The following is a 17,949-nucleotide window of genomic DNA, read 5'->3' as shown; positions in this document are numbered from 1 at the left end:
TGGAGTTAATGGCACATTGTATTCAGATATGCAAGCAAAATGCTTGTGAATGTATTTTCCCTGTGATGCAATAGCAATGAAACATTGCCAGTCATGGCAGTGGTGGGTGGTTGACAGTTATGTCCACATTGACCTATAGTGCCATTAAAAACAAAGGCTTAACTCTGCCAGAAGAGGCACGACAACAGTATTGCCACAGATCTGACAGGAGCACATATCTTTCCAGTGTCATGTCTGACCTCTGTATCTCTTAGCTCAAGATAGATGCATTTGTATGCCTGGCTTCAGGCTCTAATAGTCCATTGATTCTTCGCAATATGGCCCACAGTCAGCCTGGTCTCTCTGCCCCTCTCTCTCTCTCATCTGTCTTATTAAAATGAAATGGCAAACAAAACCCCAGTTTCCCTCTATCTGATGGTGAGGAGAAAAACAATTTTAAGGGATTCGCGACGGTTTATAACCCATGGCTCCAAGTGGAGAAAACACTCAGAGGTCTAAGATGAGATAGACCTCCAAATCAATCAGTACCGCCAGAGGATCCCTCACATTGATGCTGCCGCTGATTGACAGAGCTCAAATTCTAACAGAGCCAAGCTCGACCACCTGCTTAGGCAGTCTAGCCTTTATGAAGCACTGAGGTGAGGTTAGCGTAAAATGTAAGGTTCCCTACAATACAAATGTGGTGGAAAAGAAGAACATGGAGTTATTATAGAATATATAAGATATACTTTCCTAAGCATTAATTGGGGTGCGACCAAACTTCTATGAAATATGTAAACTTTTAAACACATCTTTTTCATCCCTGTCAGAGAAAACATACCCGCAGCCTATTCATTTGTCATATGGAATCATTTTCTACCAAGGTCATTTTGTTTTTTTCGTGGAAAGTTACTATAGTAGACTGGCATGTGATCTACAATTCTTACACATAGATGGTTTTTCCAGACTAATTGTGCAGCTGGCAGAGAAGTTTCGCCTCTTTACATTCTAGGGGGAAGATAGCTGACCACATTGTTTGGAACACGCCCTGGCAGTCCTAAAAATGACAGATGAGGAAACATCTATCTAATGCCCATCTGTCGGTGCGAGAGCTGAAGTTAACTTAATTGAAACCTTTAATTTTGCAGACGGGAAAAGTTAGAATGGACGTGGCAGCATTGACTCGAAAATCTGCCCTTCAGGAGAGATGTAATGAGGAGAGGAATGTAATCATTTAGCTTCAGAGGCACTAGCTGCTGTATAAGGAAAGCAAAGTTAATATCTAAAATAATTCAGGCAGGAAAATGGTAGGGGTGGGAAAAATAATCAACTCTTAGATGCATCGAGATTCACTCTAGAACGATTCAATGCTTGATTCTGCTAAGTTAATAATCGATTATAATTTTTTTTAAATGTGTTGATTTTTATTTAAAAGTTACTATCTCCAGAAATGAACAAATAAGAAAACAAAGTGACTCAAAGAGGATGGGATAATGGACAACCGCTTATAGTTTAGGCGAGAGATTATTTTAAATCACGCATGGAAATGTACATAAAGAAATTGTTGCAATAAGATGCATCCATGATCAGTTTAGAATCGAATCGCTGGCCTCTGAATAGGAATCGAATCGTAAGGTGCCGAGAGATTCCCACCTCTAGAAATGGGGTCAGTCGATTATTACATTTCATTGATCAAGTGTTTATTGAAGTTTGTTGCCTTTAACAAAAGTATTTTAATCCTTAAATGCATGGGTGCTTTGCAAAACATCGCAAAATCCCTTTTATAGACCCCTTACTTATTTATCACAGATTAAGCTACAAGTTAGGGATGCACCGATCCACCTTTTTTTTTTGTTGCCCAGATTCAATACGGGAGCTGTGGGTATCGCCCGATATCGAGAACTGATCAATACTGATTTTGAAATGCAGATGATTGCTTTTGGCAATATAGCAATGGATACTGCAGAAAAGCCTTTGAGGGTGGTTTACTTCTCTTCCAAGAAATGTTTGGATTTTTGTATCTATAATTGTTAGGCATAGTCAGGAAAGGATGGTTTTGGCATTTAATTCTTTTTTAGCTTTAATTTAATATGGAAATGTTTTGATAACATGTATACGACACAATCTACTGCCCACAGCTTAGCACCTGTTCTGATTATCTGTTCAGCATAATCTGCTGATAACCACTACCTAGCAATAACCCTGTCAAATTAACCTGACATTATGCTTTATTGGATGATACGCTACAGCGTCCAGGCAAAGGACAGGGGGAAAGTAACTTTCCAATAGGCCATACATCCAGGGTTTCTGTGTGTGTTTTGTTTCCTACGACCCCTTTGAGAAGAAAGGTTAATAGCTGTCCCTGTGAACCAGTCAGAGATAGTTAAGTTGGCCAAACACGCCCAGAGCAGTGTCTTCCCCCGAGGCTAGGTCTGAATTATAAAGAGAAAAACAACACTAAAGAGCTGTGGATGAGACAGGGTTTTACGGATGTTAAATTTTTTCTTTATTCCAAGGAAGCGCACTTTTTCCTTCCATACAGTACACTTAACAACAAAAGGTAAGCTTGCAAACATTATCATCCCTAGAAATTAGATTTATTCCACTGATGAGTTGATAGCTGACCACTATAAAGAAGACATTACAACAATATGAAGACATTTTATTCCAGCTTTGTTTTACTATATATATATATATATATATATATATATATATATATATATACATATATATTCAACACCGGTGTATACACCAGCCTCCTGTTACAGGTGCCCACAGGAAAGTTGTAGTTGTCGACAACAATTTATTTAATGTATTAAATGGTTGTCTACTGTAAATGATTGGTTTAAGAAATACAGACAAGCCATATCGGTTTTTCCCCTATTCCCAAAGTGGTGTAACCAGACCATACTCAAGCGCTGAGGGCTAATGATGTCATAACAACATGATTAAGGATTGGTAAAGGTTTAGGCTAGGCTTCTTTTAAAAAAAAAATTTGAGTAAAATTCTCACCACACACTCAACAGTCATGTCAATTCCAGAGCCGGCAACAGTGCCATGGTTATTCAAGTTAGTAAAGTATGGGTTTTACGAGCAGAAATTAGTTTCCAGTTAGAGGCCCTACTGTGTATCACAGGAACAATAAACTGGCTATTCAAGGTTTGGTTGGCTTATATATTTAAAGGTTAAGGTCAACATAAGAACAAAATGTATAAAAGCAAAACAAGAACAAATTCAAGACATATAAAATCATCTGCAGTCTAAAACTGAAAGTGGCTTTAGGTTTTTGTTATCAGTCTGGTTGCCGCTTCTAGGAGTTCCTGCTCTCCCTCTGAAACCTGCTGCTTGAGGCAAATTAGGTATCCAGGACAGTGTTATGAAACACAATAGGCACAATATATCCATCACTTTTAGGCACCACACTGCATATCAAAATGGTAATGATGCAGCCATAGCAAGAGACACCTGTTGCTATGGCCACTTTCCTGTCTTGCAGAGAGCTTACATGAAACCTTAGTATTTATAATCAAAGTAAAAGTACTTTCACCTGAGGCTTACTGGGACACCCAGCTTCCAGGAAGGCTACAATACCAGTGGCTTTTTTCTTTCCCAATTAATTCTCTAACAACTGGGGTTAATTTCCTCAGGCTTTGCTGAGTAGGTGTTTGCAAATTTAGAAAGAAGTGTCTAACAATGTGGATAACCTATTGTGTATTAGTAAAAAAAGAAAATTAAATTTAAGAAGAGGCCATTTATCAAAGGTACACCTGAATGCTCTGCTAGACCTTCCATTAATGTTAGCCGGAAGCTTAGTCCTGCTGAGGATTTGTTGGATATTAAGCCTTTTAATTGTTTAGGTTTTGGAGTCCTGCTGAGGGTTATAATTACTAAAGTATTATCTCAACAGGAGGTAAATGGGAAATAACTGAAGGTTAAATGTATTTCAATATGTCTGTGCATCCGCCAAAAGGTACAGCAATAGATCAAGACTAAAATAACCTAAACATGTAGATTATTAAAGATTACGTTATTCAACTTTCTCAAATCCTAATCATTTTCCAACATGCCTGAACGAATGACAGTCACCATATTTAACAAAAGACACTCAGGTCCTTTCTGATGGAAATAGGCTTTCTCTCTCTGCACCTGTTTTGCATTATCCAGAAATGAATTCCTGGTGGGCAGGTTTAGGCAGACAGTAAGGACACCACTTACTGTAGGGACATTATATGCAAACATAATCTAAAACGCCAAGCTACAGTAAGCACATCCCAAGTATAAACAATCTGTATGGAATAATCACTGCCAACAAAGGCCATTTTGTTCCCTGTGTTTGCATTCATTAAAATGTTCCATATCAAGGAACTTACTGTCACTGATATCAAATTCATCCCCTGAAAAATGAAAGCTTTTGCTTACAGAATGAATTTGTTGGCAGCGGTGGATCAGAACTTTGGATGGCTAAACCGCACTGAATGCTAATGGAATACACAAATTAAAACTGAGCTGTACTCGCCAATCAGCACTTTAATGTAGCAGCAAACAAATATTTGCTATACAAATTGATGGTGTTAATGGAGTAACGGCGTCCTGAACAGAGAATGCTTCTCTGTTTCCTTGTTTTGATAGCCAGTCCAGCCACACATGCATGTCAGTGCATGTGTGGGCCCTGATTGTTTGTATCCAACGCCTACGCCATGACAGCGCGTTGGTATTCGATGAGTTGTGGAATAGTCTTTGAGATCCTTGTGGAGGCAATTCCAGCCCACTTTTTTTTTCAGTATTTTGAGTGAGGACACTACACTTGCACTATGCGCGCAACGCTGGTCGACATAATGACACCGCCGTTGATTATGGGATGGTGTTGACATAGGTTCACCGCTCAATGCAGTAGGCTGTGAGAAAGTGAAAATGGAACTCGCGAGCAGAAAAGGCGCCAGCCGGCAACACCACCAGCCAGAAGAAGGCGACCCCAAGCCGAGCAATACGCCCAACCCGCAATGCCGACCTGTCCTGTGGCGCTAGGACCAAAACACCTGCGCATGAAACAACCAAAAGAATACGAGTTGTGCATGGAGGAATCTACAGATAGAAGCCAAAATGCAGCAACTTCAGGTACAGTCACAGTCAAGGACGCTGAAAACTTGTGTTAACCAGACAGTGCCTCTCCCAGGCTGTCAGCTGTTCTCTCGGTAAAAGCGTCTCCCTACAGCGGGAGTGGAGCGACCGGCTGGCTACTGCTCGTTAGCTAACGTTAGCTTTCTAATTCCACCCACCCAACATGCCTTCATCGTACACTGGTTAGCGGAAATTTGCCAGACAAAATTGTCACTCACCTGGCAATAGTGATGGGCTTTCGTACGATTTGAAAAGAGCGTATGAATTAAACCTCAAGATGTCACATTTAATTATTTAAGAGGCTGTGGACGTTGTTTTCTGCATTAGTATATTTACTGTGTTAATGGACTGAGGATGGGAGGAGGATTCAGTATTCGGTTTCAGATTCTGCAGAATCTTAACTAGTGGACTGGGTATTTGGCGGAACCCCTAAAAATCTGGATTTGGTGCATCCCTAATTGTGAATACAGTAAACAACGTAGAAAATCTCCAAATATTTCTTTGTTATCAAGGTGCCCAGCTACAGTCACTCATGATGTCAGTGCTGTTGTAGAGACCCACATGGCAGTTGGTAGATATGAATTCCCTCGTAAAGCTGACACTCAGAGGAAATTAAGAAAGGTGGTTTTTATACTATACAGAAAATGCTGCTTAGGTGGACATTTTTACCTTCCCCAAATGCCCTGCCCTGTCATATGACATCTTCCTTTTCATTGCTAACATGAATGTAAAGTAGTTTATCAGGTAATGCTAGATGTGAATGAGCTTTAGAAGGTCAAACAGCAACTGCAAACTGTAGGGAAGGTCCAGCAATGGTAGGAGCCAGTCTACCAATTGTTATGACCCTGAGGTCATTTTATGTATTATGTCTCTCACCCTGCAATAGCAGGTGATCTCCAGTGAGTACACAGGTAATGGAAAACAAGTGTGCACACCGGATTGGTCCAGCAGAGCTGCTTGCTGCCTCCTGATTGGTTGCCTAGAGGACAGCAGCCATTTTAAATCCCTATCGGATAAGAACACGCACCTCTCTCTTCATTCTGTCATTCCCAACATGTGCCTCAGTAAATCTGTGTGATGCGATTTAAAGATAGATAGAAGATAGTGTAATTACTGTAACAGCCTTGTTTTGTGCTGCCAGCAGCAGATGGTAGGAGGGAGAAGTTATTTTTTGTTTGTTACTTTTTTCTCCTGTTTTTATAGTAGAAGCTTGCGTTAGAGCTTTGTCTTTTTTTGCATTTTGTTTTGGTTTAGGAAAGTTTTAGGTTGCATCTAGAGTTGTTTTGTTTGTTGTGTTGGGACCTCATCTCTGAATAAAATACAAACTGCTACTCTGTCATACTTTTTTTTACCAATTGCTTGGCCTGTGTTGTTGCTGCTTACAGCTGTCTTGAGAACCAAAAACTTCACCATCGACACTGACATTCCTTAGGTCCTGATTCCAATGGCATACATACACCTGCTGTGACAAAGTTGTGTTGCATACCCAAGCCGCAGCAAATCAGTCAGAAACACCAATAAAATACAATTTGGTTCCCAGGGAAAAACAAGAGCAGACTTTACCATTAGGAAGGTAGGCAAATGCCTGGGGGCCCGAGGTAAAAGGGCCCGAAACTGCAATAGATTTACTGTAATGGTAAGATATGAAACATGTAAAATTGCATTATAAATGCTATATAAATGAAGTCTGTTTACCATGTTTACTGTTGTCAGTGTGGCAGTAGACGTTAGGTCTTTCATTTTAATTTCAGGTAATGCATCATCATCATGTGATAATTGCAACAATGTGACTCAAAAACAGTGTCTGGTAGCCTGCCTATAAGTGGCATCCCGCTCTGTCCGCCACTTGTTGTCTGTAGATGGTTGTGCATTGCATGTGTGGGATTCTGAAACGCCCTAAAATTTGGGAATTGTCGTTTGTTTATTCAAAAGTCACAGACAGTCCAAAGTAGGGCTATGCACATTTTTGTGGGTCTGAGGTGAGGTGCAGTCCGCTGCTTTCTTTGACCCTCTCAGTGTCTGGTCCTGCGCTGTGCTCACTCAGTGTGCAGTGTGACAGGGGGGTGAGAGCGGAAAAAGCCAATTTGTGCTTCTTTTACCAATATATATTTAACAATATATTTTGCATTTAGAATTCAAAAAACATCAAACTTGGCACTGCACTTACAGGTGCCCATAGCAAATCACCTGTCAAGTTTGAAATCCATTGGACTAACGGTTTGAGAGGCATGCGAATAACAGACTTTCCTGTAATTATTAGATATAGTAGATGTAAGGAAATCATTTTCAACATTCTTTTATTGAACAAATAGAACATTGAATTGAACATTAAAGGCACCACTAAAAAAGAATGGCATTTAACATTTTAAAGTGCAGTTTTCTACTGATATTCTCGTTCAACTAACACAAAAACTCTAATATTTTGCAATATGTTGCAGCCTTTTGCTTCTGGCTTGTTGCAAGAAGTTACAAGTTTCAACTCATCTTGTCGCAAATCTTTGGTGTGAACTGGACTTTAGGTGGACCATTGTCCTGCAACTTCGCTTTCTACATTTTTTTTATTTAAAAGAACTTTGACGCTGACGTAAGGTGAAGACCCTTTCCTTCAGTTGGCGAGGGCAGCAACCATACTTAATGAGACTAGTAGCTTTCTACCCAAAATAATTCTTATGTGTTGCAAAAAGAAACATTTCACGTACAACACTTATTTTAATCGGTTATGTCAATGCAGAATTAGAAAAAAAATAATCTTGAAAGAGTTGTAAGCGGTGTGCTTTTTTCCACTCTAGCAGCGTGGCTCTAATGATGGTCCTGCAGGTTGCTCGGTTTACCACTTTGCTACTATCTTGAATTATTATGTGGATTGCCATGAAATCTTTTTCAGAAATTCATGGTCCCCAGAGGAGAAATCCTAATGACTTTGGTGATCCCCTATCTCTTCCTCTCATGCCACCATAAGGCTGACATTTGTGGTTGTCCCCACAACTATATTGAAATCAAATTTGGTACAGACATTCATGTCATAATGATTGTAATATTGGTAATCTCTGACTTTCAACTAGGGCCATAGACTCGTCAAACCTTTGTTTGTCAAATGCTTTGGTTTCTGACAAAATTACCTGCACTAATTATGTGCTGATCAGCCCCAGCAGTACCTTGTGTTTGGAGCCAATTTAAACTCTGTTAGCATGCTAACACACAAAACTAAGATGGTCAACATGCTAAACATTATTAACATGTTAGCAGTTGTTAGCACGTTCACTAGTTGATACCCAACAGAGCTTCTACAGTAGCAGGGCAGAGACTTGTTTGTACATAATAAACCCATATTGGGTTTTTAAACTGTTTTGTGGAACCCAAAAATTCAGTTAGCAATCTTCGAAAAACAGTTAAGACCTTTGAAACACAAATGCTCTGTTGTGCCACTTAACTCTACTAAAAAATAATTTGTAAATATCCTTCTTGCTCCTGCCTCCACGTTTTGTGGAAATTTATATGGGCTTTATCAGTACAAAGTGTTCGGATTTTCCCTGTGGTGTCCTGCCACTGAATATTGTGAATACCTGTATATTCCAAACTAACAATGATACCTTAAAAACACATAAGGCATTGCTTCTCAAGAACTTTAAATTACAGCCTCTCCCTACAGTACTGTCAGCTCCTGTTTGACAGCCACTTTGAAATAGCACTTTTTTAAGTCCCTGGTTTGCAGCACATACCAGTTCAGACTTAATTGCAAGGACCCAAAAGAAACCACAACTCATTTCTGAGTCATCTTTGTGTGTGAGCTAGTATTTCTGGTGAGCCAAATAGGATGAAAAGAATGTGTCTGGTACATTGGTTTATGAATGAATATTTAATGGGAATTATATTTGCTGCAAATAACAGCCCTCAGACACAATATTTGCTGCAAATAACTGTGCTGGGTGGTTTCCACACATTCAGAGTGAACAAAAGAAAGGCTGTTACTGACACATCAGTGGGTCCCTCTCATCTAATGCAAAGTGATTTATCACACTGATATGATACTCATTTGCATATCTGATGCTAATGTGGTGTTTGTTTACGGTAATAAGCATTTGTAATTGGATTTTAATTTGAAATGGGCCATTGGTGGAAAAGATTTTTGCCGTGGTTATGTCAGTTAAAGCATCAATCTTAATGTGAGCACTGAAAGGTGTCTCTTGTTTCCAGCGAGGCCTCAAACTAATCAATTTTCAGCAAATGCAACATCTCTTTAAAGAGCTGTTTAGGGTTGTCTGCGACTCAGTTCAATCAAATTATATTGTTCAGCTTTCACTTTAAGTATCTTCCACTTTGTGGAGCAATATTAAACAATAGTTTGATAGTGCTGCCACTATATTCATTTGTTCTACCTTTATTCATTTAGAAAGGACCAATTAAAGCTTTAAAAGGAATAATTTGACTTTTTTTTTTAAATACACTTTTTTTAACGAGACTTAGATGAGTACATCGATACCACTCTCATAACAACACAAAGGCTGGAGCCGGCAGTTGCTTAGCTTAGCATAAAGACCGGAATCAGGGAAAAACAGCTAGGGTGGCTCTCAATAGTAATAAAATGAAAAGATAATTTTTTTTTTTTTATTGGTACTATTACTACAACCAGTTTTTATTTTCCACCCCCACTCTCAGACTTTTATCTTGACAATGGCAAATATCAAACAACTTGAAAAGCTTCTCTTCAAGTGTATTTTGATTCTGCATAAAAGTAAATTAATTTATCTGCTATCCTTTAACAGTTTTCCTGGCATTTTACCTCCTCTTGTTATCATTTATTGGACATTTTTACATTATTCTATTGTAAAAATGTTCAACAATGCAAACACCAGTTGCCTGCAGCTACAGCAAATTTGTGACTGAAACATCCTGAATGCATCATGACAAGAAGTCAATTTCTGATAACATATGCAATGTTGCGATCATCGACCGGACTCTTGGGGTCGACGGCTACAGCTGACACAATTATTTCATTTGATTACATGCTTATTGAAGGTCCCATGACATGATGCTCTTTGGATGCTTTCATATACAGTACGTAGACCTTACTTGTCCCATAATACTGTATCTGAAGTCTCTTTCCCAAAATTCAGCCTTGGTGCAGAATTAAAGCCACCAGAGCCAGTCCCACAATGAGCATTCCTTAGTAAGTGCCATTTCTGAGTCTGTAGCTTTTGAGGACGGGGGGCTGGGGGTGTGGACTTGACCAACTGCCACTTTGCTCGTTTGAAAGCCATGATGTCTCTCTCTCATGGGTGGGCAAAATTCTGTGGGCGGGCAAAGCAGAGAAAGTAGAGGTAGATTCCAGATGGGCCCATCGAAGCTTTCATTTTTTCTCAGGCCGAAGGCCTCTAAGGCAGAGCAGGATACCCAGGGCTCCGTCTACACCTATCCCCATTTCTAGCCACTGGGGGAACATGGGCAGGCTGAGAGAACACATTAATGTTAAAAAACCTCATTAAGTGAAGTTTTCATGACATGGGACCTTTAAATGTTTACTGCGTGCGCACAATCCTGGAGTGAGCTATTTCAAGAAATCTTTTTTTTGTTTTTTTTACTATACTTGTGAGGTCCAATTCATGACATAAAGGTTTCATATCTAGGAATTTCTCCCATCTAGCGTTGAGATCATCTCTTGCAGTCAACTCAATTGCACTACGCTGTTCAAAATATGTATTACAGCTATGGTAGCCTTCACACTTCAGAAAGCCGCTCTTTACGATATCCTATTTCTTTTTCTGGGTGAAGAAGAAGTCTCCGGTTCCTGAAATTTGGATTTTGAATACCTGTGGTCCGCCATGTTTCTTTCTTCAAACTTGTCGGGGCCGGTAAGCGACAATACACATTAGCAGCATTGGCAGCACTAAGGAGTTTATCATGTGACAGCGAAAATGCAAAAGGCGGAGCACAATGTCTTGTATGTCCCTTACCGGCTAACGTATTTCAATATGGCGCATGAATATTGGGAATCTACCCCACTTCATGCAAATGCAAATGTTAAATTTCTTCTTCTTTTTAAAGATTATTTTTTGGGGCATTTTAAGCCTTCAATGACAGGAGAGGTGAAGAAGTGAAAGGTGAGAGAGAGGGGGAACAACATGCAGCAAAGGGCCGCAGTCCGGTGCCGAACTCGGGCCCGCTGCGTCAAGGAGCAAACCTCTATATATGGGAACCCGCTCCACCAATTGAGCTATTTGGGCACCCGCAAAAGTTAATTTTCAAGCCAAAAGGAACACTTGATAAGTAATTGAGTAATTGGTGGTGGTGGTAAATATTTATAAAACGGGTAACACCTTTTGGGCATTTTCAGCCTCTACAGGACAGCTCTGCAGGAGAGAGAGAGGGGGGGGGGGGAATGACATGCAGCAAAGGGCGGCAGGTCGGAGCCCAACCCGGGCCAGCTGCGTTCAAGGAGCAAACCTCTTTACATGGACGGCCGCTTAACTAACTGAGCTATCTGGCCACTCAACACTAATATAGATAATAAACAACTAAAGACATTACACACTGGTTCTTTAAAAGCAGAACACACAGCAATACCACAAAAAAACTAGAAAATGTAGATAGATAGATAGATACTTTAGTCATCCCAAAGGAAATTTAAGCATCCAGTAGCATGATAACCATAACACAACATACACATATACACACATATATCACAGATGCATATGAATAAATATAAAAATCACTCACAGAAATGCAATGACCATGATAAGGTAAGGTACTGTGGTAGAGTGTGTGAAAAAGTGAATGGTGCAGGGATTGAACAGTGCAGTAGATCATAATGAAATATTAACTATGACTATAAAATACAAACATAAGAACCTAGAAACTGACTGATTGAATAAGAATAAGAAAAATACCTCAATTCTCTATACATGTGCCATCTGGGTCATCTTCCGATGCTTTGTTAGCATCTTTCCTTATCCTTTTATTTAAGTTTCATTATGTGTTAGCATCAGAAACAAATATGTCTGGCTATAAAAGAAAATCTACATTCAAGTGTAGTGTGCATTCTCTAAGCACAGGTGCCACATTGGTATACCCCTTTAAAACATCATCTTGTTTCGATGTGGGAAACGGCTTATTTAGAAAACCTTGCCACCTCTCATAGTTGAGATTATATCTCGTGAAGGCTTGGACACAAAAAGAGGCAATGCTTTTACCCCCCTATTTTCCAGAGAACACAATGGTCTGATCTCCCATCCTCTTAACAAGAGTGAGCTGAGGCTCTGAGTGCAATATCAAACCGGCAGCTCGTCCTTCCAGCTCATGTTGCCATGGCAATAATGGTGGAATCCATAGTCTCCCGTTTTCTATGTTGGTAATTCGGTTATTTTAGCGTGAGAGACAGACCTTGTCAGTGATACAGCCGAGCTGCAGAGAGACCACAATGAAACAGGGAATTAAATTCTAATGATAAATGTGTTCTCTCACTGCATTCAGCGTGATTGAAAGATACAGAGAGACTGAGGAAGTGGAAATGGAGGGGCTTAGAAATAACACATTTCAAACTCCATGAATCTTCTCATTATTTAAGCGCCTTCTACATTCATCGCAAGCACAAAACTCACACCTTTTTACTTCAAACATGTACAGTTGCTATTGAGATCCACTGAGAGAATTGAAAAACATGGGGGAAATACTTAAACAACTTTCTTTATTGTAAACAAAATCATTCCTCCTGTTAGAAGTCCTTGGGTTGTACTAAATATGCACACTTTCCTTGTATATAAATATAAATAGATCAACTTAAACATGCACCACGAGTTCCTGCATGGTTTCAGCGCGATTTCATGGTCTTGAATTGTAGGCATCGCTGCCTCTCCCTGAACACACCATGGATAAGCCCAAGCTCCACACAGGGGTCGTAAACGTCAACAAACACTAGGGGCACAGGATCGGCACCTAAACACAACAAACCACGTTCCAGCCAATCACCAACAAGACGGTTGTGGGATGGGGTGGGTGTTAGTGACAGGTAGTCCGTTAGTCATGACAGTTACGGAAACGTGGGGGGAGGGGAGAGCTTGTTGTGTTTCGTATTAAATTTACTTGGAACGTCAAAAGAAGTGACCTTGCAGGGACTCATAGTGCACCTTTAACAGGACAAAGTTTACTATCTTATGATCTTAAGAGTCTTATTTTTTTTTTTAAATCAAACTCAAATATCCTGTACATTTGCACATAATCACATTTTAGTCCGATTATAGCAAATTAGCTACCTGCATTTAATTACAGCTGTTACAGCTACAGTGCTATCCTAATAGACAACGCCACAAATGCATGCAGAATACTTCATCTAATAAGATCTCATTCAATTTCCGAGGTTTATTTGTGTGTTTACATAATATACTAAGGTGATCACATACACCGTCCAAAATGTGTAATTAATGCTGTTAATTTGAATCACTGTGCTTTTCTAGTCTAATCATGTTGTTTCATGATTAATTGTTGTATAACGTTCTGTTTTAAGCAACAATTGCGTTAACAATCCTAAATTAATTTGCAATTATGTAGAAAACAAAACCTAGGAAATGCAAAGACACATTAAATAAATAAAAAAAATGAGTGTTAAACAATAAATGTTTCAAAACAGAACAAATACTTGGAAATGTGTTTTACATATAGTTCTTCTAATTATAAAATGAAGTAATTTGCAATGGGGTAAATAAAGAAATTATATCAAATATTAAAATATTAAGTCTATCTTAGCGGCAGATTAGTTGTCATAGTTTCAAAATGTATGTAAACATTAACTGTCTCTAGACTAAGTATTTTCGAACTATAATTAGACAGTGAAATGAAAAATAAATTTCTAAATTGCATAAGTAACATTACAGAGGGAAAAATCACTCTAACTGTGAGTTTAATGTGTAATATTCCATATAATAATTAGGAGAGCACTCAGAGAACGCAGAACACTGCCAAGGCTATTGTCCACTCTTCTACGATATGCAAATACTGTATGCAACCTCAAACCCTGAATATGATGCCAGCAAGTTTCATGAAAATCAGACGACGGACCAGTAGTTTTTCTTTAGTCCTGCTGACAAACCAAGCAACCAAGAGACAAACTGAGCCGAAAACATAACCTCCGTTGCAGAGGTAATCAACGTATCTGGCTGTGCATTTATGCTAAGTTTGTAGTTGATGGAGTAATATTCAATCACCCACAAGAGCCCAGCGATGTTAACAGGCAAACTGTATGTTCTCCTGGGCGCCGTGTCATATGGGATGCAGAGCCCCAGCAGAGCACCATACGGTATGCTCAGAAAACAAGGAATGCTCATTAATGATGAATCAGCACATGAAAAAGTTCAATTTAAAATACATCCAGCAGGATGGGAGCTCAACCGTTACAGTATGTCTACCTTGCTGTGCATGTGTAGATAAACACTCTCCGAGTGAAGTGCAGCTCTGTGACCATTGTATGGTTGGTCTGAGCAAGAAAGGACCAGAATATTGTTCAACTTACTTAGCATCAAGTCTTTGTCAGGAGCAGCAAAGGAACTATGGTCATTCTTGATTTCTTTAATTATCACAATGTAGAAATGTGCCATTAACAGTAAAAGTCATGCATTGCAAAAGTGATTTAAATTAAAAGTACATAAGTATTATGAACAAAATGTACTTAAAGTATCAAAAGTGAAATAATCATAATGACCAGCTCGCTCCACATTATCTCGCTTATTCCTTACTACTTACTAAATATTTGAAAATTATTTTCTTGACTTAAATATGGTCTTCTAGAGTCTATGATCAGAACTGCATCCATAGCAACAGCCTGTTATTCATAGCAGCGGCCTGCTATTCAGAAATAACAGGCCGTAAAATGCTATAATTGATCAATCAGAATCGAGTATTTTTCAAGGCCATGTAATAAAAAAATAACTGTCTCAGAATATTTTCTATACTTGCCCTATAATTTGTACAACACTATATATCTTTCCAGGAATTCCTGTAAAAGGAATAGGAAATAACCAAACCTGTGAAACAGTGTTACTGCTAATTTTAAGTATCTTATATATGGGTTGTTGGTTACTTTTATCTAAAACAATGTGTCATATTCATAATGTGCTATATGAGCAATCTTGGTAACTACACGAGTCATACAAATGTAGTGGAGGAAAGTAAATAAGTACGTCAAATGTGTACTGTACAGTTCTTAAGTTACTTTCCACTACTAAGTTGCTGTTCCTCAATTACTTTGGTTCATAGGGATCACAGTCATTAAAATGCACATTTGAACATACACTGTGTATGTGAGAAAAAGGTAAATAAAGTAACCAATCTAAAATGTGATACCAATAAATTCTTCATATTTTTATATTCTTAAATTGATAAAAATCAGTTTCTAAGCCAACAACCATCTCTGCACAGCTCTTGCCAATGATCAGGCCTATTAATCTCCTTTCCAAAAACATTCAAAACGATTAAAATATGAACTCTTCCAGTCAATATTCAGACATTTTGCTGTTAAATCTAGCCGTACATGTAAAGTATCATGGCTGGCAGCCAAATGGGCATCTCATATCCTTAAAATGAATTATAATAAATCAAGAAATGACAGAAATGGACTTGGATGTTATCATTAAGGAAAACCGCAACAAATTCTGAAAAGTAATTCCATTAAAGTGTAAGAGCCCTTGAGAAAGCCTGTCATAATACTCCATAACTAAAATGATATTGATCAAAAGCTATGAATAAATGATTTCATTATGACCTGGGTCTTCAGAGACTGCACTTTCACAAAGGCCAGTGAGGAGGCTTGAAGATCAAGAACACTACTACGATACTGGCCCCCTGCTGCACAGTGAAGGAAGTCTCCTGCTCCCTGGGTGCACTTAAATTATCCGGCCTGATAAAGACAGCACTGGATAAAGCCTCATTGGAATTTTAAAACCGCAAGCTCCACAACCATAAACAAGGAGTATGCTACTTTCAGAGGCGGCAGTGTAGACAAAACCTGAGCTTTTACTCTAGGGTCTACCACCAACTGGACGGCAGTCGTTTTTCTCCCCAATTATGCTCAACCCTCGCTCCCAGTTGGGAATGGGGGATGAGCATTTCACTCCTTGAAGCTTTACAATTCTCCACTTGCACACATGATCACAACCTTTTAGTTCAAAAGTTGGGTGCTAGCACGTAGAATATAAGAGCTTCACAGTAAAATGCTCAACTTTTAATACAAGGTGTAACATTGTGATAGCAATGAGAAAGCGAACAAAGATACAGCAAACGGGACAATCTCCATACGCAGCCGCCACCTTGACTGCATGGGATTAATGAGAAATAAATAAAGTCAGTGTTTTGCTTGCAACCTCACCACAAGGGACGTTATCAGTGTGACAGGCCTGGCTTCATGTCGCTCTGAAATGTCAGACACGTAGAAACTAGCGCTGTGGTCAATCCCAAATGATTCGAGACACCAATCAAGCTTGCTCAGTATCAGCCAACTTCATATTCTTCCTCTGGACCCACACAATGGGCAAAGAGAGCGGAACGCTGCTAGCAGAGAATAAAAAGGACGGAGTGCTAGTATCAGAGCCGACATGAGATATCTAGAAAATTGCTACCATCTCGCAGACACTCGGACCATGGAGGTGCAGGTGCAAAGACTAGCACTGTCATACATTTATAGTCTGCCTCTTCTGAGACATGAAAGACTTTTACAGCCACATCTATGTGGTTTGAATGTATAAACGGGCAGCAGGATGTAGGATGCTAACTTGACCTGTGTATTGTGCGTCTGGGAGAACGCGCCATCGTCAGTATTATAAGAGCCCTCATAAATTAACGTAAAACTAGAAAATGAACAATGGAGTTTCCGAGAGCTTTAATCATTCCATTTTGTCAACATTGAGGTTCATCCTGGTCTATGACTCGTATCTAATTCAGGCTTATTGGAGGAAGTGCTCTCGGTTGCTATTTCTGACACACTCAGCAGAGAAACCGCAACTTGCCTCTCTGGTTGAGAACTAGCTGGATGAAATTATGTCACTGTGTCTTCAAAGAGGAGAAATGACCAAATTGGACCCTTACATTTTAAAGCTCTCAGTTGACATGTTCTTCACTCGCAGGATGTTTGGAGTGGGTAGAGTGGTTTGAAACATAAAGGCCTGTGTCAAACAGGGTGGCAGGATGACCTAGTGATAAAAGGCACAATCAGTAAGCCCAAAAAAGGGCGCACTAGCAACAAGATCTATGATTGGTACCCGCCTGAGCTCCTAAACGTTTTACAGGTCTTTTATTACAGGGAATAGAGTGTTTCCCACTGGTTGAGACTTTACTTGTGGTGGTGTTGGGTGGCGTGGGATGTGACGACGTTACAATGAAATAATGTTACACTATAGGCCAGGAGAGAATGTTAACTGAAGGCTTGGTAAGCAATGTTCAGCTCAGGTTAACTCCCAAATATAGATCAGCTCAAGCGGAACACACTGCCACGGTGAGGGTTAACAACCAGACTGTGTAAATGATGTACGGTGTGGCTGTGGTGTTTCTACAGTTTAATCCCTCGGGAAGCCACAACACAACAAGCAGCATGCTACTACTAACGTGCTACTAACGTAAGCCTGGCTCTGAGGCTGAAGTGAACACTGCGGCGTGCAGCATCACAAAGGGGGAGGGCTGTAGGCCGCTGGTCTGTCTGTTTGCTACAAAATCAAAGTGTTGATTGGAAACAATCTTTATTCAGATTTTATCTGCCTAGGCGGCATCAATCTACCTGGGTGGGGCGTCCAAGTATAACCTATGTATGGGAAACACTATAGTAACACTTGTCTTGAATGGTATTAAAGGGGTAGTCAGCAATTTAGTATCACACTT

The 17,949-nt window shown here is 39.6% G+C and overlaps 2 long non-coding RNA genes across 2 annotated transcripts in view; one reads left to right on the top strand and one right to left on the bottom strand.

Moving 5' to 3' along the window:
- Positions 1–17,949, bottom strand: part of LOC117937813 — a 63,931-nt gene that overhangs the window by 35,338 nt on the left and 10,644 nt on the right. The gene's annotated exons all lie outside the window — the stretch shown is intronic.
- Positions 12,982–17,949, top strand: part of LOC117937812 — a 20,916-nt gene continuing 15,948 nt past the window's right edge. Inside the window, exons 1-2 of the long non-coding RNA XR_004655256.1 lie at positions 12,982–13,099; positions 16,129–16,130. This is a non-coding gene — a long non-coding RNA (uncharacterized LOC117937812). The remainder of the gene's footprint in view (positions 13,100–16,128; positions 16,131–17,949) is intronic.

The sequence above is a fragment of the Etheostoma cragini genome, chromosome 22, assembly GCF_013103735.1.
Source record: "Etheostoma cragini isolate CJK2018 chromosome 22, CSU_Ecrag_1.0, whole genome shotgun sequence".
Classification (NCBI taxonomy): domain Eukaryota; kingdom Metazoa; phylum Chordata; class Actinopteri; order Perciformes; family Percidae; genus Etheostoma; species Etheostoma cragini.
Note: the sequence above shows the minus strand (reverse complement) of the source record. Positions and strands in the feature narration are given on the sequence as shown.